Source organism: Tenrec ecaudatus, chromosome 4 (genome assembly GCF_050624435.1).
Source record: "Tenrec ecaudatus isolate mTenEca1 chromosome 4, mTenEca1.hap1, whole genome shotgun sequence".
Classification (NCBI taxonomy): domain Eukaryota; kingdom Metazoa; phylum Chordata; class Mammalia; order Afrosoricida; family Tenrecidae; genus Tenrec; species Tenrec ecaudatus.
This window is the reverse complement of record NC_134533.1, coordinates 93941491-93964500: the sequence shown is the minus strand read 5'-3', so window position 1 is coordinate 93964500 and position 23010 is coordinate 93941491. Positions and strand designations below refer to the sequence as shown.

Below are 23010 nucleotides of genomic sequence, written 5' to 3'. Positions count from 1 at the left end.
ATGTGCCTCGAGTTTCTGTCCTGGGGGATTTTCTCGTAAGGAGAAGGAAAACGTACTCAAGTATAGCGCATTCAGTTTATTGCAAGTGGCTCTGAGGACATACATTTAACATTGGAGAATCGGAATTAAAAGTGAAAATGTTAGGTGTCAAATATGAAGACTTTTACCTTTAATGAATGGTCTCAGGAAGTCTTGACCACCCTCACACTCAGAGAAGGTCCTGCAGAGCGGTCACGGTGGGTTAGGGTCAGCAATGTCACCGTAGGCTCCTCAGTGTCAGAGACAGAGAGTTCTTTGCTTCTGCCTTCTCCCTGCGTGCCGTCATGCTCATCTATAATTGACATGTTCTTTTGCCTGTTAGTCCGGGAGTGTAGTGGTTACACGTAGGACTTCTAGATGAAAGCTCAGCGAGTTGAAACCATCAGCAGCTCCTTGAGAGAAAGAGGCTGCTTGCTCCATAAAGATTTATAGTCTCAGAAACTCAAGAGTAGCAGTTCTATCTTGCCCTATAAGGTAGCTATGAGTCGGCAGAGACTCAATGGCAGAGTTTGTTTGTTTTGCTTTATTGCCTTTTAAATACTTGTGTGATATATTATATTTATCGACAATTAAATAATGTGAATGACATATTTACATTCTTGGCAACTATGTGTTTCATAATTGTTAAATAACATGTAGTTAAATGATAAACAATTATGGCAATTGTTCATTGGCATATTTATGTTTTCCTGATTTGTAGAAATTTGATTAATATTACATTTCATTCTCATCAAGCACAGGTACATGACCAAATTTATGGAAATCATTTACAACTTATTTCACATTTCTCAATTATCATTCTAACAATTTATAGTTAATATTTAAAGAGATTTATAGAAATGTGTATATTTCTCACTCTAAATTCAGAAATTATGTAGACCTTCACATGATAAGTAGCACACATAGGTATTTTTAAAAACGTTATAAAATCATTGGAACAGTGTGAGAAACAGTAAAAGGCACCATTGATGCTGGTAGTTTTGAACTTCTGACCCTGAGTGTTACAGTCGAGTGGGGAACTGGAGGATGGTTATACAATAACTTGGGTGAAGGGAAAGGCAACATGCAATAGGAGTAGATCTGCACAATATGATCAAAGCAAAGGAAGACAACAGGAGGAGCACAAGAGTTAAAAAGAAACAAAGTTTTACATACACAATCCTGAAATAACAGTAAAAATAATAATATATGAGTAGATACATAAAGAGACATGCAAGCTGAAAAGGATTTAGAAGGAGGAAGAGACTTCACCCATAAATATATATGGGTGTGGAAGAGAATATTCCAACATATACATTTGTATGTGTTGTAAGTATGTACAAGAAAACTACTATATCCATAGTAGATCACCCTGGGCTCAAAGTTGTGAAAACTTCCTAGTCCAAGAAGAAGAGTCACTAAGAAGAAGGGTCGTCACTGTGTCTGAAGGCTCATGACCATAGACTCAGGGGACACTGAGGTCAAATGACATATACAAAGACTATGTTCTACACTGAGTTACTATTTGGGTCTTACAAACTTCTGAGCAGCCATAGAAAAGTCAGGGATTTGTCTCTCACTGCCCAGAGCAAAGCCAAGTGAAGACCATTAAAGCTTTATGGAACCAAATCGTCCAAAGGACTAGTGGACCACGAAAACCTCAGCTCCACAACCCTGAGACCTGAAATAGATGCTGCCTGGCCAGCACTGCAGGACTGAAGAGAAAGGAATCACACTAAATGGTCTTGGATAGAGTAGGAGAAAATATAGGAAAAACTCAAAATCATAAAGAAAGATCAAGCTTACTGGTCTGGTAGAGATTGCTGATACTCCAGAGGCCATGGCCATTGGCAACCCTTTATGCCATTCCCATTGCCCAGTTTTCAGCCCCAAACTGACAGACCTAGAAAGCGAACAGTACCACCAGGGAAGTATGCGCTTACTAGAACCACCACCATACAAGACCAAAGTGCAACCTTTGCCCAAAATGAAGCTCAGAGAGCAAAGAGGGAGGGGAAAGATGGAGGAAAGCAATCAGCAACGCCAGGAAGTCACAGGAAGAGCGCTGTTTCTGTTTCATTGTAGGGACTGCAATCAAGGTCGCAAATCAAATGTTTAAGCATTGATGAGTGGAAAACCAATTTAAATCTTCACCCACATCATAACAAAAAGTTTTCTAAAACAAATAGCTGATGGAAACTCTAGAGATCGCAATAGAACATTGTCTGTTAAGGTGCTAGGAACATGAGCTCTACAGGCTGGAAGGCAGGCAAAATGCACAGTGACCTCAATAAGGGACTGGGGCCTATCAATTACCATGACAATGGCAAGGACTGTGATCTGTTTAGTTCTGTTCCCTGTGGGCTTACCAGGAGCTGGCACCAATTCAAAGGCAACTATAATTTGTGTATTATCTGCACATTAGCTGAGGAAAATCAGAACATGGGGGGTAAGGTTAAGGGATATCATCAAATGAGTTCACTATCTTAATTAGACTGACAATTGGATAGATACATTTCATTCATGATAAAACAAACACTAGCTTTTATCACAATTAGCATATCATTTAAGTATGGTGTTGTTGTTTTTTTCCTGCCTTTTGTGGATCTTACATGCAGTCACCTTCCCTGATAAACTATCAGGTTTGGTTCTTCATTTTTTTATGGCTAAACTGAAGTGCACTAACAATGGGAAAACTGCAACTATCTAGAAAAATGTTAATGAGACCATAAAGGATTAATATTGAAAATATATAAAAATCTTTCAAAATGTAAGAATACAATGCTTGAATTTTCAAGATTACAATTAGAAAGGCCCAAATCAATGGGACTTAAGTATGTTTCCCTTATCTCTAATGCATTAGATTAAAATTGATAGATACATCTACTCTCCCTCCTGTACACTTTAGTATCTTGTCTTTTGTCTGTAAATAATTGAAAACTTAGCTTACTACGGAAGAGAGCTGACTAGGGAAAGAATTCCATTGCCCTTGGATTCATTAAGAAAAAGAGAATTCAAAATATTTTATTTTTCCTTTTAGTTCACCTCCCATTTCAGTCTTCCTCTTCCACGGGATACCAGTTTCATCTCACTACTGCTCTCTCTCTCTCTCTCTCTCTCTCTCTCTCTATATATATATATATATATATATATATAATCATTTTATTGGGAGCTCATACAATTCTTAATGCAATCCATGCATACATCCATTGTCTCAAGCACATTTGTCCATTTGTTGCCATCATCATTTTCAAAGTATTTTCTTTCTACTTGAGCCCTTGGTATCAGCTCCTCCTTATTTCCCCTCCTTCTTCTTCCCTCCAGCTCTCCCTCATGAACCCTTAATAATGTATAAATTATTATTATTTCATGTCTTGTACTGTCTGATGTCTCCCCCACCCCCCTTATCTGCTGTCCATCCCCCCAAGAGGGGGTTATATATAGGTCATTATGTTCGGTTCCCCTTCCCGCCCCCCCACCTCCTCCTTCCCCTCCTGGTATGGCTACTCTCAATATTGGTCCTGAGGAGTTTATCTGTCCACTATTCCCTGTGTTTCTAGCTCTTGTCTGTACCCCTGTACATGCTCTGGTCTAGCCAGATTTGTTAGGTAGAGTTAGGGTCATGATAGTGGGGTGGGGGGTGGGGGGAAGAAGCATTAAAGAACCGGAGGAAAATTGTGTATTTCATCAGTGCTGCACTGCATCCTCACTGGCCTGTCTTCTCCCCACGACCCTTCTGCAAGGGGCTATCCAACGGCTTACAGATCGGCTTTGGGCCTCTAGTCCAAATTCCCCCCTCCCTCATTCACGTTTTGATTTTTTGCTCTGGGTCTTTGATGCCTGATACCTGATCGCATGGACACCTCATGAATCATACAGACTAGTGTCCTTATTCTATGTGCGCTTTGTTTTTTCTCAACTAGATGGCCACTTGTTTATATTCAAGCCTTTAAGACCCCAGATGCTATATCTTTTTATAGCCAGGCAACATCAGCTTTCTTCATTACATTTGCTTATGCACCCATTTGTCTTCAGCAATCATGTCAGGAAAGTGACTGCTCCCTATATTTCAACTGTCAAAAAATACCATTCTTCAAATGACCACCAATCTGGCAATTGTTCTAATGTGGTGGTTTATTTATTGCTATGGTACAGGAGCTGTGCCATTCCTATTTCATCCCATAAATACCAACAAGTTTCCCCACAGTGGGAATGTTTCAGTGAGCTTCCAAACTGAAACAGACTTGGAAGAAAGTGTTTGGTTTCTACTTTGAAAGATCATAGCCTTGAAAATTTTACAGATCAGTTCTACTCTGTACATACAAGTTGGAATTACTTGTTGACAATTAAAAACAACACGCTAGAGAAAAGAATAAGGATACTGTTGTTTTTATTTTTGTTTTTTTTCCAAGTATTTTTCTGTTTTCCAAGTTAGTGGCTACATTACATACGAGTGATGGACAAAAAGAAGGAAAGTGTGTTAGACTGATTTTATAGAGAACAAAAAAAAGTGACATGGAAATATGTATAAGAAAGAACATTAAAATCAAGAGTGAAGACCACACAGCTGCAGAGCAAGCAAGTCACGTGTGTGGGTCAGATGCTAAACTGGAAGTTCTTCCTGATACATACAGCTGCTGGAGCTGAGGGCAGGGAAATGAGCCAGAGGCAATGGAATTAACCAGGAGGACAAAGCAGGAAGACCATGGCTGGTGGCTCCAGAGTTGAATCTACAGGCCAGATGTTCAGCTTTGATGGCCCTTGGCACCATGGCAGGCTGCTAGCAACCAGATGCACGACCCAGGCCAGCATGAAGAAGGAAGAAGGAAGTGTCCCACAATGTCTCCATGCCAGCCAAGATCACGCATCCGGCTTCTGGGGACCTGCCTCCATGATCTGGCATGTGGCTGATTGGCTCTGGTGCCTCTCATGATGCCTGTGAACCCTAAGCCCAAGACTTTTTCACAGTCTCATATTTATGCTATAAAAATCAAGCTTAGACAATTCCTGTCTTCACCTATTTTCCAAAAGGTTACAGTCGGGTACCTGATCCCTTCTGTAGGGAAGTTAGAGTGATATTAATAATTATAGCCTCTCTCCTGGGTTATTGAGAGAATTTAGTTATCCAGTAACACTTAGTTGTCAGCTCACCTTTAAGAGAGGGTGCCTGTGTCAGCTAATCATTTGATACATATCCCAACTCTCTTAAAGATGTCCTCCAATGACCAATAACAGCCTCCTTCCAAGCCTACTTCTCCTTTGATCTTCCATAACACAGTAAATGATAAACTGAAGAAGTTGGGTGTGGTTTTGTTTTGTTTCTGTGATAGTTAGGTTTTACGTGAACTTAGCTATCAGGATCCTCAGTAGTTTGGGCCTAACGTGAGGTAACTAACTATAATCTACCTTATGTAGCAAGGCAACCTTTTACTGGCCCAAACCTCAGGACATCTTTTCAGGGTTACCTGGCTACAGAGAAAGAATGAGGTACCCAACTGTAACCTTTGGGAAAATAGGTGAAGTCAGTAATTGCCTAACATTGACTTATATATAATAAATATAAGTACACGAAAAAATACCATTCAAACTGTTCAAATTACTCCCCATATGCAATTTGACTACCACATTCTCTCCTTTTCAAAGGAATTGAAATTTCTTTGCCGGTATAGCAAGGGGCACAGGCTGTGTGCTGAGGGGGAGGGGAGAAGCATGTGAGGGGAGAAGCATGTGCCGGCGATGTTGGCAGCTAAGAGAGAAGGTTTTCATGAGTCTTATTAAATGAATCGACTACAGTGTGCGAAACTTTGATAGAAACAAAACCCAGAATGTTAGGAAAGAAAGAGTGGGTGAGGGAGAAAAGACGTTGGTTGAAGGAGTTAGCTGTAGGACACAATTTAGTCCACACGGAACCAACAATACTTGAACGAATGACACACATTTAAATATTATGACATACCCCACATTACTCTCAGGATTCAAAATCCACTCTTAAAATATTTTTATGGTTTCCTAATGCGATTAAACTTTACTTATCCCGAAAACAGAAACCTTGCTCAGCACATGCTATCCTTGAAAGCGTGCTCGCAGGACTTACTGGTTTTCTGCCCATCTGCTCCACGTCAGTTCAGGTTAATAGAGTTTGTGCAGCTAAACGCTCCCGCAGAAGACAATTCCCCCCGCAGGTGTTACCTGTGAAGAGCACGGCTTCACCTCTGCTCTCATCGAATCTGCCTGTGTGTAAATATGTTCCTTGTGAGGGAGACGCCCTCTCTCTTGGCCCCAATCCCAAAGGCTTAAAAGCCACTGAACAGAATGGGCATTAGCTAATGAAGACATAATGTTGATAGCCAAGCTAGAGGCAAACACTGGCAAAAGTAAAAAATAAAATTGTCTAGGAGCTACTAAACCTGGCAAATGCGTGGCAAATACCTTCTCTTTGTAGCTACATGTTCCACAGAAGATAAAAGTGCAAACAGGCAAGCATGTCCCCAAACATGCTCGTCTGAACGCTAGCAGTTTGTGGCCAAGCATCGCTCCCCAAGCTTCTATTTTCTAAGTCACTCACATTGTGAGCAGGGCAGAAACAAGTACACGCCCCAAGTTCACCTTTCACTGAGTCTCCAAGCCCAGGAGTGCCAGCGCACAAATTAAAAGGACATCAGAGACGAGCGGAAACAAGGATAAATTTCTTAGAATTCAACTTTTCCTTAGGGTATTTGGATCAAAGAGGAGAAATTCGCAGACTGTAACACCATTCTTTTGCAGCACAAACAGCATCAGTCACATCTACTGCACTCCATCTGCCAGCTGTGCGAGGGGGAAGAAAAGCAATTAAGCATATTATTAATCAAGGCTGGAAGCGGCAGGTTCAAGCACCGCATGATTCATGGTATTTGAAGAAAGACCTAGAGAATGCGTTCTCTTCCTTTAAGTGAAAACCAAGTGAAAGAATCTATGACTTTGTCTTTTTTTAAGTTTTGGTTTTTTTTTTTTTTAATGGAGTGAAATGGCTGGCGCTCTGACTAAATAATTATATATTAACATTGTTCAACTGGAATTGCCATCCTCATTAACCCACATACTTCACTAATTACTCTTCAACGATCCTTTAACTTTGAAGTACAGCCAGAGCGCTGCTAAGAGGCAAGGATGGCAAGACTTTATCTTGCATACTTCAGACGTGTTGTCAGAAGAGCCTAGTCCCTGGAGAAGGACATCATGTTTGCTAAAGTGGAGGGGCGCCACAAAAGATGGCCCTCCAGGAGATGGGAGTGACACTGGCTGCAAGGATGGGCTCAGGTAGAGGGACACTTGTGCGGACGCTGCAGGACCGGGCAGTGCTTCCTTCTGTTGTGTGTAAGCTCTCAGTGTCAGAGCAGGCCGGAGGGCACCTAACAACGACATCCTTTCAAGTCAATGCCTGCATCCTGCTCCTCATCCTTCTCATTTGCCTCACAGGGACCAAAAAAAAAAAAAAAAAAAAGGAAAGACACAGCTTCTGGGTTCATCAGCTGATGAACAAGGCTTTAGGAGATAGGCCTCTCTGAGTAGGTGGCTACCTATTGGCATGATGTCAGTTTTACTTCATCCAAATGCATAGTTTTACTTCATCCAGATGCATAGTTGGCTGATGCCTAAAAGACAAGAATGACATACTTTTGTGGTTGGCTTGACTTCCTCTTACAATGCAAAAACTCAGGACCAATATTGTATCGGAAGCCGAGTCAGTCACTAGAGAAATAGTTAGGGAATTTCTTAAAAGTTGGTGTTGAGAATGGAAAGTGAAAAAGGCTATAAAAATACCAGTGGTTGAGAGAGATAGATTGTGTTTGTATACAAATAACACATGCCTTCTAGTATTGTTTGCCACCCCCCTTCCTACCAACTGCTTCTTACCACTCCATCCTATTTCCCTCCCACCCAGTGAGGTATTTTCTTAAGAGCAGATATACCATTTTTTACATGTTGTTGTAAAAAAAATAATAATTACATATTGCATTTACAAAACTACCACCCAGGGGAGAAAGTGGCTGGCAAAAAAGAAATGTAGAAAGTATGGTATTTATATAAAACTGCATCATATAGAGGGAAGACAGGGACACAAAAGCAAATACAATGTACTAAATGCAAATATTACCACCACCCATACAGCCTTGCCTTATCTGGCCCCTTCCTACATGTCCAGCCTACTCCCCCTGCTGTTGTTCTCCATAACTAGTAGTCATTCTGGCCGTCTCTTTTAGCTCCTCAACATGTCTAACTCCTAGACCCCAGGATCCAGTCACGTGGTCTTTCTATGTCCAGCACGCTACTCCACACAGTCATCTCTGCTACCTGGCCAATTTCTAATTATCCTCCAAGACTACAGAAGGCATTTTCATTTCCCTAACCTAAGCCAAGTCTCTTTATTATGCAATCAAAAATTCCCATATGCTTTCTTCCAGGCACTTATGGGAATTATAATGAAAAACCAGAAGAACCAACAGATCCATTGTGCAGGAAGCACAGGTAGACTGCTCCTTGGAAGCGAGCGATCACGTTGTCAGGAGAGACCAGTGACTGGAAAAGGACAGCAGACTTGGTAACATGGTCAGGAAAAGGGGAAGACTCACAGGAGATGGACTGATACAGTGCTTGCAACAATGGCACAAAACATAATGACCATTGTAAAGTTGCCACATTTTTCCTAACAGCATCTGCTTATTCATCTCTCTCTCTGGGTCACATTTTGGAAATTCTTGCCATATTGCATATTTGATAAACAACAGTATAGTGCAAACATAACTTTATGTACATTGAGAAACCAACAAAATTGTGTGATTCACTTTATTGTGATATTTACTCTACTATGGCAGTCTGGGAATGAGCCTGCCTCTATGTACAAGGTTAATTCAATGTCAGAAAAATCCATTCTCTCTAAATTTCATTTTCCCACAAACTTTGTGAAGCTCCCTGGTATATATGCTTCACTGGTTTTGCTCCTCTAGAGAAAAGAAGGCTTATACGATCTGAATGGAGTGTATCATGGAATAAAACCAATGTAATGAGCAACAGGAGTTGAAGGCCTTAGGGCAGATGCTGAAGAGTTTGAAAGATTCAAGAGCTAATTAGGAGCAACAATGGTTTCCTGTGTAGGGAGCAATCTGATTAAAATAATTTAAGGAATGGATAATTGTTGCTTTAATTAGAATGAATTGGGGAGGAAAAGAAATTGTCCACTAATGATTAGATCAGCAGCAGAACTCAAAAAGAAGTGTATGAAAATTGATAAGATTTGTTCCTTGATACTGTTGGAAGTTGAGAAGTAGCAGATTGTTACACAGTTTCCAAAGGTAAAATAACAGAAAAGATGTACCCTACTAGAAAATAATAGCAGGCATTGTTATGCTTCGTTGTAATATAAACATACATCTTATTAGTGGTTAACATTTCAATCAATCTTCTGATCTTGTTATTGAGAGAAGAAAAAACCCACTCAGACCAGTTTTATTTGGATAATCATGAGCATATGCCTTCAGTTTAAACCACATTGCTGGAATAGCCTGCAGTGATAGGTTGACAATAAGACCCATCACACATATCTGCAACATTGAAAACCTTAGCCACTGGGAGCTCAACTAACTCACAAATTCACTTTACACAGCTTACCAAACAGCTGTCAAGATCGCTTGATTTTTTTGTCACTTAAAAACCAAGGATTTAAAAGTTAAAAGAACCATAACATAAGGTTTACACCTATTCTTACTCGTGTCTGGTTCTTTGGTTGACATTACTAAGGGATTAATAAGCACTTATTTGGCAATATTTTTATGCTCTATGATCACTTAGGTTCACTATCAATTCTAGATAATCCTTTGTACATTTGATCTATTTCAATGATCAAGGAGCCATAGCCATAGGACTACGGTATGTTTTGAATACAATATATCTGTAAGATAGCAAGAATCTTTTTTATATGTAATTTGGCAATAAATTATACCTAGACACTTCTCAAGAGAAAAAGACCAAAGGTAATGTGCATTGAACACAATGTATTGATTTCAAAAAATGCAATGTATCAATTGTCCACATTTTATCTGATTTCGTCTGCACTGGATTACTAAACTGAAGGTTGATGGTTCAACCCTCCCAACAGAGGAAAGACCTCACTATTGTTTCCATAAAAATTACCGACAAGAAAACCCTATGAAACAATTCTACTCTGTAACACAATGGATAGCCATGAGTTGATTTTCTTTTGTAATGGGTAAAAATTATGATTCTTCATGCAGCAGTAGAAACAAAGGCTCAGGAGGGTAAACAATACATTCCAGCTAACGCAGCTAGTAAATGTCAATGTCGAAACAGGGAGTCTATGTCACAAGCCTGGGCTATTTCCACGCTATCACCTTGACTCTCTCCTGCACTCTCTCTCTCCTGTGTAGTCTGCTTCTGTTATTTCTAGAATTCGGGGAATGGTCTTCTACTCACATAGGCCTGTTTCTGCAACCAAACTACAGAGAGGCTAGAGAAAGCTGTGGACACATCAAGAGGGAACAATAGAGGCAATGAGAAGGGTGACAGCCACCCAGTCACTCAACTGAGAAAACGTATCAAAAAATGAAAAGAAAACAGCAAATAGCTAGTCCAGCAGAGATGGACTGCCCTGTTGGTTTAGAGCAAAATGAAATTTATTCTTTTCATAGATTTTATGGCTTCTTTACTATTTGTGAAACATTGTTCCATTGCCTATGTGTAGCACCGATCAAAAAGGCATAGCCCAAGATTTTAAAAGCTTACAATGTAATAAAGACATCGAGCTTGTACAAATTGAGCGATGCAACTATGAATAGGAAAACTGCTATTTTGAAGATTAAAAATGTCATCTATAGTAGATGCATTGATGGAAAGAAGGATTTTATTAAAATAGCAATAGAAGTAAGGGTTTTCTATAATAGGTGGAGACAGTATAAACCACTTTAATAAAAGTACAGCATGATTTTACACATTTAAAAAGGATTAAAAATACAGCTTGTAGAATTTGGAGTTTATCCTACAAATAGTGTGAAGTGAATAAAAAAATTATATAAAGGGTAGTAAAATAATGTTTTCCTTAGTCAGCCCCTGACCTCATACTCAATAAGATCAGATTGCTGTGATGGATAGGGTTTCATTCGTTGATTGCTGAAAGTAGATCACCTACCCTTTCTTTACAATCCATCTGAGTCTAGACATTTTGCTAAAGTATGTTCAGGATGACAGAATGATACAAGTCTCCACTAATTGACAAGTGATGGCTGTGCTCAATGTACACTGACTGGGACTCGAACGAGGGTCATACACATGGAAGGAGAAAATTCTATCATTGAACCTGGCCTATGATATCATTATTAGTGTAGTTGCTGCTATCGTTACTGCTATTATTATTACCACCACACTGTTAGTCATAAATCATAATAGCTCATAATGCAGAAAGTGCTTTGCAAAGCACCTATACATATCTATTTATGTCAAAAATTTGTCTTATAAATTAGTACATTTTAGAGTGGAAGTAACCAAGTCTTAGTGAGATTACTACTTCCAGAAGTTTCTATGGTAGCAAGACGGGACACCCTGGTATCACAATGTAGGTTTTCTTTAGAAATCTGAGTTTAACTGCTGCACTTGACCTTCTCTGTGCTCTGTATGAAAAATGAGCTCAGTAAATAGAATAAGCTGGTGTCTGTGAGACTTGTCAGAGAGACTAGTTCTCCACAAACTGGCAATAGATAGTCTCATTTCTTTCCTGTCTTCACGACAATCATTACCAAAGCAATCACAGCCTTTTGGTATTCAACTCTTGGTTTATACGCACAGCAGCACCAAGAAGCACGCACTCCTTGGAGAAGGAAAGAGAACATTGAGGTTACTGATATCTTGCATTACACTGTCATTTTAGGAACTCAAAGCAACTTACCAATATCACCTCATTCATTCTTGCCTCACCTCTGTTAGTGAGAGATGAGGAGCCATCTCCCTAAAGGAGGCTGTTCTTGGTCACCACATCATGAAGTATCTGGCAGCGAAGAGATTCTCTAAGGTATAGTGAAAATCAGTAATACTGTTGACTTTAAAACCCACGAATAGCAAATTATAATTTAGAGTGGTAACTTGTTTATATGTATATATAAACACACACGCGATATATATGGTAGTATATGTATTTTATAGCTTAGAAAAGAAATAAGTGAAATCATGGTGTAATTAATTTTTAAAGAACAATTTTAATGCTTTCTTTTGGGGCCTCAGTTTTCTTGAAACTAGATACTGAAGACAGTACTAGGATGGAAGTGGAATTATTATGTAGAATATGATTTTGGAATGGAAGAGTGGATTATGGAATGGAAACATCATGGAAGAGTGATTCCAAGCTGCAATTTTTAACCACAAGTAAGATGCTTATAGGCTATGTTATCTTGTGGGACTCATTTATCTCTGCCACACTTGGGACATATTGACTATTAAATGAAGGCCTGGAGGTCCACTATTGCAAAGTTCCCTTTGTTGATTACATGCATTGTAATGTAATCCTAAATTGATTACATGCATTGTAGTAAAATTCAGTATTATTCACAATTTTCTTTTTGTCCATTCATTTAAATGTGAGCATTCTGAAATGTCTGCAGGCATTGAATCTTTCTAGTGAGAGGAGAGTAGAGAGCCCTTTTCTGACATTCAAGGTCTCTTAAAACAAACAAGGAAACAAACAAACAAACAATGTGGACCAAACAAAGGACTTCTTCATGCCAAAACAAACTCATGCACTTTTATCCCTAATAAAAAGTAGCATTTTGTTTGACCCTTCAGCTACTGCTTGTGCGTGCCCAGGCTTTATTCTTTCTTTCTTTCTTTCTTTCTTTCTTTCTTTCTTTCTTTCTTTCTTTCTTTCTTTCTTTCTTTCTCTTTCTTTCTTTCTTTTTTGTTAAATATGGAACGCTTCACGTATTTGCATGCCATCCCCATGCAGGGGCCATGCTAATCTTGTCTGTATCGTTCCAACTTTAGTATATGTGCAGCCGAAGCGAGAACCAGAGTTTCTTTCTCTATGCCTGCCCTACCTGTGCCAGCCAAGCTTCTTGAGATAATCATACATATCTCAGAATTCAAACTCCAATGTATCTTATGTCAGATTGCTCTCAATCAGAAGCCTGTATTGTCTTTCTCTGTGAGTCTCTGCTAGCTTTAATGTAGGAATACAGGAGACCACTCTCTCCTGACTGGAACCCTCTTCTTTGGCCAGTGATGAGATCATCATTCTTGTTTGTTCTACCCTCCAGTTTCTAGCCCTCGTATGTGGACATCTCATTCTGTCTCATTTACTCCCAAGTCGAGTTCTACTGACTTGGTGTTCCTTAGTTCAGTGTGTTTTCAGTGGCTGATTTTTCAGACCTTGATCCCTAGGTGTTTCTTCCAAAGAACCTCTGTATGGATGCAACTTCCCACGTTGCTTAGTAGGGACGGTGTTAACCATTTGCACCATGTTGGGATTCCCATTCTCTCTCACAAACCACCACATGAAGTGTTTCCTTTGGCTCTTGTTTTAGTCTACTGGCCTTCCCACTCTATGGACGTTCCTGAAAGAGCTCAAACACTCTTACAAGGACAACATCTAGGCTGACGTTGGTGGTGCTGTTGTCAAATCTAGTCCAACTAACGGTGACCCTAGGTATGCAGAGTAGGGTGTGCCACATCAGGTCCTTGGGGAGCAGGTCAACTGGTTCAGAACCAGAGTAAGGCACATAGTGGGCCTGTAGATTGATTCTCTGTGGGTAATTTGATGACTCATGCATTTCATATAATATATATGTCAATATATGTGTGAGTGTGTGTAGAAACACATTCATGGTTATCACCTTTGCAATGGAACTCAAAGGAGTCATCTGTTATTTGAGAAAAGTGAGACGAACTGGATCGTAAAAATGTTAGTGGATGCAAGAGATCCGGGGAACATGGGCGCCAGGTTATAAGCACAGGAAGATCTGCTCAACAACTACCGGAAGGATTTCACTGGAAGTCGTCGAAGAACTAAAGACCTGCCCATCAGCCACGTCTCCTGCCTCCCTCGGAACAGGGAGGGAGCCCCTATTTCAACACACCCAGCGGAACCGCTTAAATCTCTTGAGACCCGGGACCCAGCAGAAGATGTGCGCAGCCTGGTGCAGACTGCAGCGCCACCCAGTGCTGGGACACAGCCAAGCAACAATTCCCCTGTTTTCTTCTTTCTCCTGTAACACCACTCCCCACTCCCGCCACCCCCGCACCTCCAAGCTACACACCACCAGACACATACACACCTCAACGTGCCAAAAAGGTATTCTGGTGGTTTGTTTGCTTTTACCCTTTCTCTTTCTCACTTCCTCCGGCTATGCAGCCCTGCCCCCTGCAGGAAGGTGTGCCTGGGTTAGGCGGGGTTGTCTGGGGACATAGAACTGTGACACTCATCTGTGTAGAAGAAAGAACTTCATATCAAGAAGCAACTACATTACGCAGGTGCACGAGCCCTGGTCAACGGAAGTCCACAGGTTCAATGGCCTATGGTCCACAGCCAGGGCCATCTTCCTGTCCCGGTAGCTGCAGGCAGATGACCCTAAGAGGTGAAGCAGGAAGCAGGAGTTACAGGGCAGGGAGTGTGGTGTTGAGTTACCAGTGTCCAAGGTCAGTAGACGCATGGGGACCCTAGGACATGACAGATCTCAGGGTCAGCTGCCCATCGGGGGCCTCGCCAGGAGGCAGACCCAGAGTCCCAGTGCAGTCCTAGCCAAGTGGAAGGTTTAGTGATAGAGAGAGCTGTCTTTGTTAGATCTTATACAAGAGTTCACACCCCCAAGAGGGTGTCATCAAGCTGCCACAATGTGGACTGGTTAAAATTCAATAGTGTTAATTTCATCTAAGATTTGACTACCACAGGGTCCTGGAAGCAGACATTTGGAGCACACCAACACCACCACAGATCAGCCACACACAAGCAAACCACATTTTGGGGGGTTGTTTTTCTTTTCTCCTTCTGCCTTGTGCTTACTCTCAAAGGCACAGACTCACCCACGTTCACATTGCTGTAGCAAAATCACACCACATCCACCCCCAAGCCACCGCCCCTTGTATTTTCTTCTTGGCCTTCGGATGCTTCTTCATTCATCTTTTTATTTTTGTCTTTTCCTCCTTATTCTGTCCTTCTTCCATCTCCTTCTATTACCTTTTCTTTAATTTTAATTCATATATATATGACTCCTTTTCTTCTAGTCTAATTATTTGTTTACACTTCTCTCTATACCACCTACTGTTTCTTCTTGCTCTTTCTTTTCCTCCATGAAACATATCTCCATGGTGCCTATTTTTACTATCACTCTTAAAATACATTTTATGATTATTTTAAGAAACCTTTTGGTTAATTCAGAGGGCCCCTTATTGTTATCTTTTCTTCTCTCTTTTATTCCCTCCTCACTTTCTTCACTCCCCCCCCCTCTACCTTTGTGTCCATTTCCTCACTGTATGTTTTCCATGCACTGTTAGCATGGTCCTGCTCCACTCAACAGAGCCAGCTCTCCCTACATCACCCAGCAGTTCACACATAGCTTTATCAAGAGCATCCAATCACAGTAAGCCGCCGAAGTCAAGAAAAATAAACACAAACAGCCGAAAATTACCCAAACTCAAAGGAGTATTCTGAAAAAGAGGTCCTGGAATGACCAGAAATTAAATTGAGAAGAATGATGTTTAGGTGCCTTCAAGAGATGTGGGGAATGTTTGTGAGACAGGGGAAAGGATTGAAAAAGTAGACACCTTACCCTGAAAGAAAATCAGAATGTAAACCATAAGATAACAGAATTAGACAATATGATGAAAGCCCTGAGTAATGGAAGAAAACAAAAACTGAATCAGTGAATTCAAAGACAATTACTCTGAATAAAACCCACAAGAGTAACAACCAGCCAAAAAAGCAGAAGAATCCACCCCCCCCCAAAAAAAAAGGTTTGTATTTAAGTTATCTAAATAAAGTTGCCCTAATTTCTTGAATAACTAGATGTATTCTTCCTTAGGTGTATCTACATTGTTTACGAACAGTCGCTATGCAATGAGTAAGCCTGGTGTCTTTTATTATTTGTAGTTTTGTTTCATATTCTTCTCCTACAATATGCATATCCCTCTAAGGTGATCCCTTTCAGAACCATTGGTAGTGGCACCTCGGCACCACACACTTCTTCTGGTCTCAGAAAACTGTAGGATACTGAAGTTCAAGTGACCGATTAGTCCTCTCAATTAATTGTTTAGCTATCTAAATGTCACTCTTATTTCCTTGGACAAGGAGAGACCTATAGTTACACCTTACATGGTTGCTCACAAGTTTATAAGAACCCAATTGCTGCTCCCCAAATAGAATGTAGAACCTTGTCTTTGGGAACTATGTCATGCCAATTGATGTTGGTATTCCCTGAGGCTGATCATGAGACCCCAGATACAGTCATTCAGTCTCACAAGTTGTTTGCTTAGTTCTACAGACTTTTCATAATGCTACCATCATATCAATATCGATATTGATATAGATAGATAGATTCCCACTCTCCCTCCTACACTTGTTCAGCCTGTTCAATGGAGTAGAATTATTTCAGGACTGTGTAGATGCCTGTATTTACTTCTGTTGTCCTTAACTCTTACAATCCACCATGTCTTTCCCCACCTCCTTTATTATTTGTCAACCTGCCTTTTATTGTATATTAACACTTGTCTAATCAGTGGTCTCTCCTTCCTTCCCATCCTTCCTCTGATAAACATTAAAGAATGTTCCTATGAATATCAAAATCTTCTCTTTATTACAATTCTGATCTCAAACAATAAAGATCCTTTTGTGGTTGACTAACTTTACTCAAAATAGTGTCTGCCAGGCTCATCATGTTACGGGGTGTGCTACAGATTAATATTAACGTTCTAAAATGTGCCACTGTATGTCTGCACCAAATTTTGTGTCTCCATTATCCCCCTGAGGAGCATTTAGGCTTTTTCCATCTTTTGCTATTGTGAGTGGCATTGAGGTGGACATGGAGCACATATATCCATTTGCGTCACCCCACTTATTCCTCTAGGATATTTTTCCTTCTTTTCATACAAGACACAATAGAGTGAATGATGGTGTTGTAAACAGTATAAAACAATTGATCTCTGACACTCAATAATTTCTGAGGTCTTCCATGACTTACTTGTTTTTAATTTTTCTGAAATAATGAACTGTGTATTTCACTCTTTAGCATGATTTGTTCTGTTGTATTTTCAAATGCTTCACATTATCTTCTTAAATTAGGGAAATATCCTGTTAATAACTAGTGGAGATATGTGCAAGTTTAAATCTACTTCTGAGGCTTAGCTGGACCCATCCGATAAGAAGACTTCAATATAGCCCTGTACATGACCAACGTAAATGCATATGCTACTGTTGACTTTTGTTGCTGATGTTCTCAGCTTATCTCCTGGCATCTCTCCCTGCGTCTGGTCTTCAGAAATGCTTTCTAAGAAATCTACAATAAATATATAGTTCCAGGATTGTACTCATAATAAAGCATGTGGCTCTCAATTTGTATTAGAAAATAATATTCATAATTGACTATTATTTAAATGTGTTTTATGTCCATAGAAAGAAAAACTTTGTCGAGTAACTGAACTGTGTTCTTGTTCTTCAATGCCATTGAGGCAGTTCTGACCCACAGCAAAAATATGCACAACTGCAAGAAACACTGAAAGGTCCTACACCATTCACCCAATTGTTCCTGTACTCAAGCCCATTTATGTAGCTACTGTATCAATCCATCTCCTTGAGCGCCTTTCTCATATTCACTGCCCTTCCACTTTACCAAGCAAGATGTCCTCTCCTGACAACATGCTCAACGCACATGAGACAAAGTATCACCATTCTTGCCTCTAAGGAACATTCCACTCTGGTTGTACTTCTTCCAAGACAGATTTGTTTGTCCCTTGGGCAGTCCATAGTATTCTTAATATTCTTTGACGGCACCACAAATAAAATGAAAATTCTTTTCTCATCTTCCTGATTCAAGGAAGTTGTCAAAGATTTCGTATTGCTTGAATCTGCAATCAATGCTTATGGAAGCAGCAGTCAAGAGATTAAAAAATGAGTTGCATTGTGTAAATCTGCTGCACAGTACCTCAAGAATATTGAAAAAAGAAAGATACATTACTTTGAGGACTACGGTGCACCTGGCCCAAGCCATGGTATTTTCGATTGCCTGGTAAAATTGAACTATCGATCCTGTATATGAAATCCAAGATGAGGAGACATATAGAGATAGTAAATTGCATTGATGGTTTCTTGGGTGCAGGGAGCTTGAGGGGAGGTGCGGAGCTATTGAAAATAAGTACAAGAAAGAATAAAATACTCAAAAATTGATTGTGGAGATCATTGCACAACTCTCTTCACTAAGAGTTAATTATTGAATCATATTATATTATATTATATTATATGTGAAATATAGTTAAAAACCTCTTCTAGCCAACACTGTACTGTGCTACATGCTACAATATTAAATGAAACGTTGGGCTGTGATCCACATTCTTGGCAGTTCAAAACCACCAGCAGCTCTTTGAGAGAAAGACAAGGCTTTCTACTCCTATAAACAATTACAGTCTCGGGAGCATATAGGGGGTTGCTATGAGTCAGCATTGATTCAATGGCATGAGTTAGTATGAAAACAGCATATGAATTACACTCTAAAGTTTTTTGTTGGATGGCTTCATAATATCTTTTTATGTTGCAGTGCTATCACAAGATTGACCCTAAATTGTGAAGTGATCAATTCTTAATTATTTTCCTGTGTATGATGTTTTAAGATAGTTAATGTGATAGTTAAGTTAGTTAAATCACTAAATTAGATAGTTAAATCACTTGACTCATTTTCCATCTGTTGGAGGTACATATCTTAAAAGATTCGTTAGTTGATTTGTTTCAGGGAAAAAATTAACCAGAATCTCCCTTTTAGTTCTGTCACTCAGTTATAGAGGAAGGATCTAATTCAGACATTTTGTTTCTATATTTATACCTTTAATTAAATTTTACTAGTAAGCAATTACATTAAATTTTCTCTTTTCAAATTCTTCTCCTAACTGGAAGCCTGACTAATACAGAATTGGAACCAGAAGTAGTCCCAGAACACAGATATGAAGAAAATGCGAGTAAGGGATATGTCTGGTCTTTTCTTTGGGTTTGGAGACCCTGCCGGCATAACATGCCCATGTCACAGGTTATACTAGCAATCCATGGTATGACACAGCATCACCTTTGGCCATGTTAGTGCTTTGTGGAATTGTGAAGAAGTACTAACGGAAGTACATGCCATGGATTCTCAAGTGGACGCTACACTTCACTGTAGTAACGATGACCACAAAGACTACTTGGTAGGATGGGGTATATTTGAGATTATTTAAATGCTTAGAGGAGAAAAAATGGAAGAGAAAGAAACCATTCATAGACCAATATTACTGATATTCAAATACTAAATCTACTTGTACAGGTTACAGCTTAGAACATTTATAAGAACATCTATATCTTAGAATATTTTTTCCAAATTTCATGTGTGAACAAGTAGAACATTAATTAAAAACAAGTAGTATACTTAATTTTGAAATGAAAACACCTATTTGGACTCTGATGAAAATGAAAATCTCAAACACCGAGGTAGATGTTTTGAAAGCATACGCTCTCAGGGTCTGTGATCCTATGACTTGGGAGGAAATAGATTTTGTGTACAATGGGTTTAAAGATTGTGCTAACATGCCAGTAGAACCTCAGAAAGTATGTGGTTTGATCGGTGACGCTAATAAGAGGGAGAATGAAATGTATTTATATGAGTATACTCTTATAGATCATCTACCTTTACTGTAGTAGATCGCACACCTAGGGGTGACTATAAGCCTTTTTGAATAATTGACTGAAAATAAAATTACATGGTCACTACATTTAATCAGCACAAGATACTAGTGCTCCCCTGGCATGATGTTTAGGAAGGTGAAAGTGAGAGACCCTAGGGAATGGCCCAGAGCTTTGGCCGTGGGACAAGGTTGATTGTGTCTAGCAAAGCAGAAACAAGAGCAGCATGTAGATGACTAATGGCATTAATCTCTAGCAAGGTAAAGGGTCCTGTTAATTTAACTTGTGAGATTTGACTTTCTACATATTTAATAGATAATATCATCTCTATTTTATTATAGAGAAGCTAAGATTCTCAACGTCAATGCTTTAAACTGCACTTTTTCAATGGGTTATTATCTCCTCCAAGAGAATAAAAATCGGGAGAAAAGTCTTCTGATCATAGCTTCCTACTCACCATAGTTTCACAATCCTTGTCTAACAAATTTCTTTTCTATTTTCCATGCTCAGTGTTATGGTTCTAGAGAATTTCTTTTGAGATACCTAAGACACTTCAGGGAGAGAAATTAAATTTTAAAGAATAGGTTTTGTCAGGAGGACAGAACTTTAGATGGAAACTCTTGTAATCATTATGATTTTTTCTGCCTGTGGATGTCCATTAGCTGTCATTGGGTGCCTTGTGAATGCTGGTTGATTGTCAGTATTTGGTGTGTGACTTGGGTTTGAAAATTAAATAAAAATCGTGATAAATCATGTTGATAGCTTGTACTCAGGAACAAATGTGATGAGAATGACATTTTGCCTCCACAGTCTTCCTTCCTCAAACCCCTAACCCCATGACAAAGAACATTAGACAAATCTCGCATGAGGGGTATCTTACAAAAGACCTTGCCAATTCTCCTGAAAACTGTCAAGGTCATAAAAAACAAAGAGAGTCAGAAAAATTGTCACAACCAACAGGAGCCTAAAGAGACAGGTGTATTAAATACACTGTAGTATTGTGAAGGGTAACCCCAAACAGTAAAAGACAATAGGTAAAAAGTAAGGTAACCTGGATAGACTATAGGCCTAAGTTAATAATAATAATATGAATAGTAGTTCATAAAAAGATGAGCAGATGAAAGGCAGGCATCATTAAACAATATCATTAATATCACATCAAAATAAAGTTATTTCTTAAGATAATTTCAAGAGTTGCAGCAGTACATCAACAAGGAGCTGTCAGAAATTTAAACCCGATTCCAAAGAGGACATGAAATTGTTGTTTCTGGAGTGGGTAATACCTTGGTTCTTTGCTTTGCCTGCTGAAAAGAATTCACGCTGAAGCCAATTTTGTCATCCAAGTGAGTTTTTATGAAGGACAGGACATGTTTCAGGTTTTCCTGCCTCTAAGGGGTTCATCCCTGAAGCAGAAGAACCATGTTGAAAAGAGCATCCATATGTGTGGAAGTTGGGGTGGGGATCCCAGGAAGCCAGGAGTTCAAGAATCCTAGAGGCAAGAGTATGTGAGCCAAGAGGCTATGGACACCGAATAGGCCTTGAGCAGGTGCATGGGAGCCCACAGAGGGGAGGGAGACCCTCCTCTTTCACCTGCCTCTGACCAGGAGCAGGGAGAGAGAGAGCGGCCTTCTCACAGCCAGGGTATTTCAAGCCTGGCTGGGGAGGAGTGGTTGATGGTATTGGTTGACCCCATTGGCTGTGTTAAGCCCAAATGGGTGATATCATGAGCCTGGGCCTAGATTGGGCACCCAGGTGTACATCCCACCTGGCTTAGGGGCTTGAGTATGAGCATGCTCAATTTGGGGTCTTCATAGTTGTCCAATGGCCACCTGATGTCTTTCCAACATCCTTTGTGGGGCCCTTTGAAAGCTTGGATGGAACAATCCCCATCCCTAAATCTAGCTACCTAACAAAATGAGAGATATCATTGCTGATCTCAGATGGATCTGAGTTGAAAACAGAATATATACCAGAAAAAAATGTTATCCTGTATTTTATTCACTATGCAAAGGCATGAACCTGTGTGTTATAAAAAGTATAGATATTATGAAGAATGGGAATTTCAGAGCATTCCATTCTGCTCACGTGGAACATGTATACAGATCAAGGCAAGTTTAACAGACAAGAGGGTTTAAAATGAGAAAAGTTATACATCAGGATTGTAGCCTTCGACCATTTTTATCTGTTAAGCAATTGATATGGGGAACTGGACTATGAAGAAAAATGGAGCATTGGTACAGGAGGAAGACTCATGAAGGACCTGTGCTGTGCAGATGGCAAAACCACACTTGCTGCAAGAGCAGAAGACATGAAACATGGACTGATAAAGATCAAAGACTACAAACGCCAGTTTGAATTACATCTTGACATAAAGAAAACAAAAATTCTCACAACCAGACCAACAACCAACTTTATGACAAAGAGAGAAAAAATTGAAGTCAAGATTTCATTTTACTTGGATGCCTAGTCGACATCTCCAGGCACAGCAGGCCCTTTTGGGGACTCTGGCTTGGCTCAGCAAAGGAAAGGCATTTCCAGTCGCCTCCAATGCATGTGAAAGCTGGGTCACGAATAAGGAAGACTAAAGAATTGAGGAGTTTGAATTAAGTGTTGGCGAAGAATGCCGAACACACCACGGACTGTCAGAGGAATGAATAGATCAGTCTTGTATGACCTCTAGCCAGAATGTTCCTTAGAGGCGAGAATAGAGACTTCATAGCATGGACTTTGTACATATTATTAAAAACAATCAAGTTTCTGGAGAACGATCTCAAGCTTGTAAAGTAGAAAGAGGGTCACTGACAAAGAGGAAGACTCTCCATGAGATAGTGATACAGTGACGGCAAGAATCAGCTCAAACATAGCAATCCCTGTTAGAAATGGCAGAATCGGCTGTGCACAGTAGCTCTATGAGTAAGAACTGGCTCAGTGATTCCTCAGTAAATTAACCATAACAAAAGTGCTATACTTTGTAAAAACCCACTGCCACCAACAAATTGGACTGGGTATAACTGCCTCTCTGGGATTTTGAAACTGTAAATCTTGACAGGAGTTGAAAGTTTCATCCTCTCCCAAAGGGCAGCTGGTGGTTTCAAACTGCTGAC

At 39.8% G+C, this 23010-nt stretch overlaps 1 non-coding gene across 1 annotated transcript; it reads right to left on the bottom strand.

The window, feature by feature from the left end:
- Positions 1-12958: 12958 nt before the first annotated feature.
- Positions 12959-13065, bottom strand: LOC142447510 (U6 spliceosomal RNA). The gene has a single exon (XR_012784207.1). It is a non-coding gene; the product is annotated as a U6 spliceosomal RNA (small nuclear RNA).
- Between the last annotated feature and the right edge of the window lie 9945 nt (positions 13066-23010).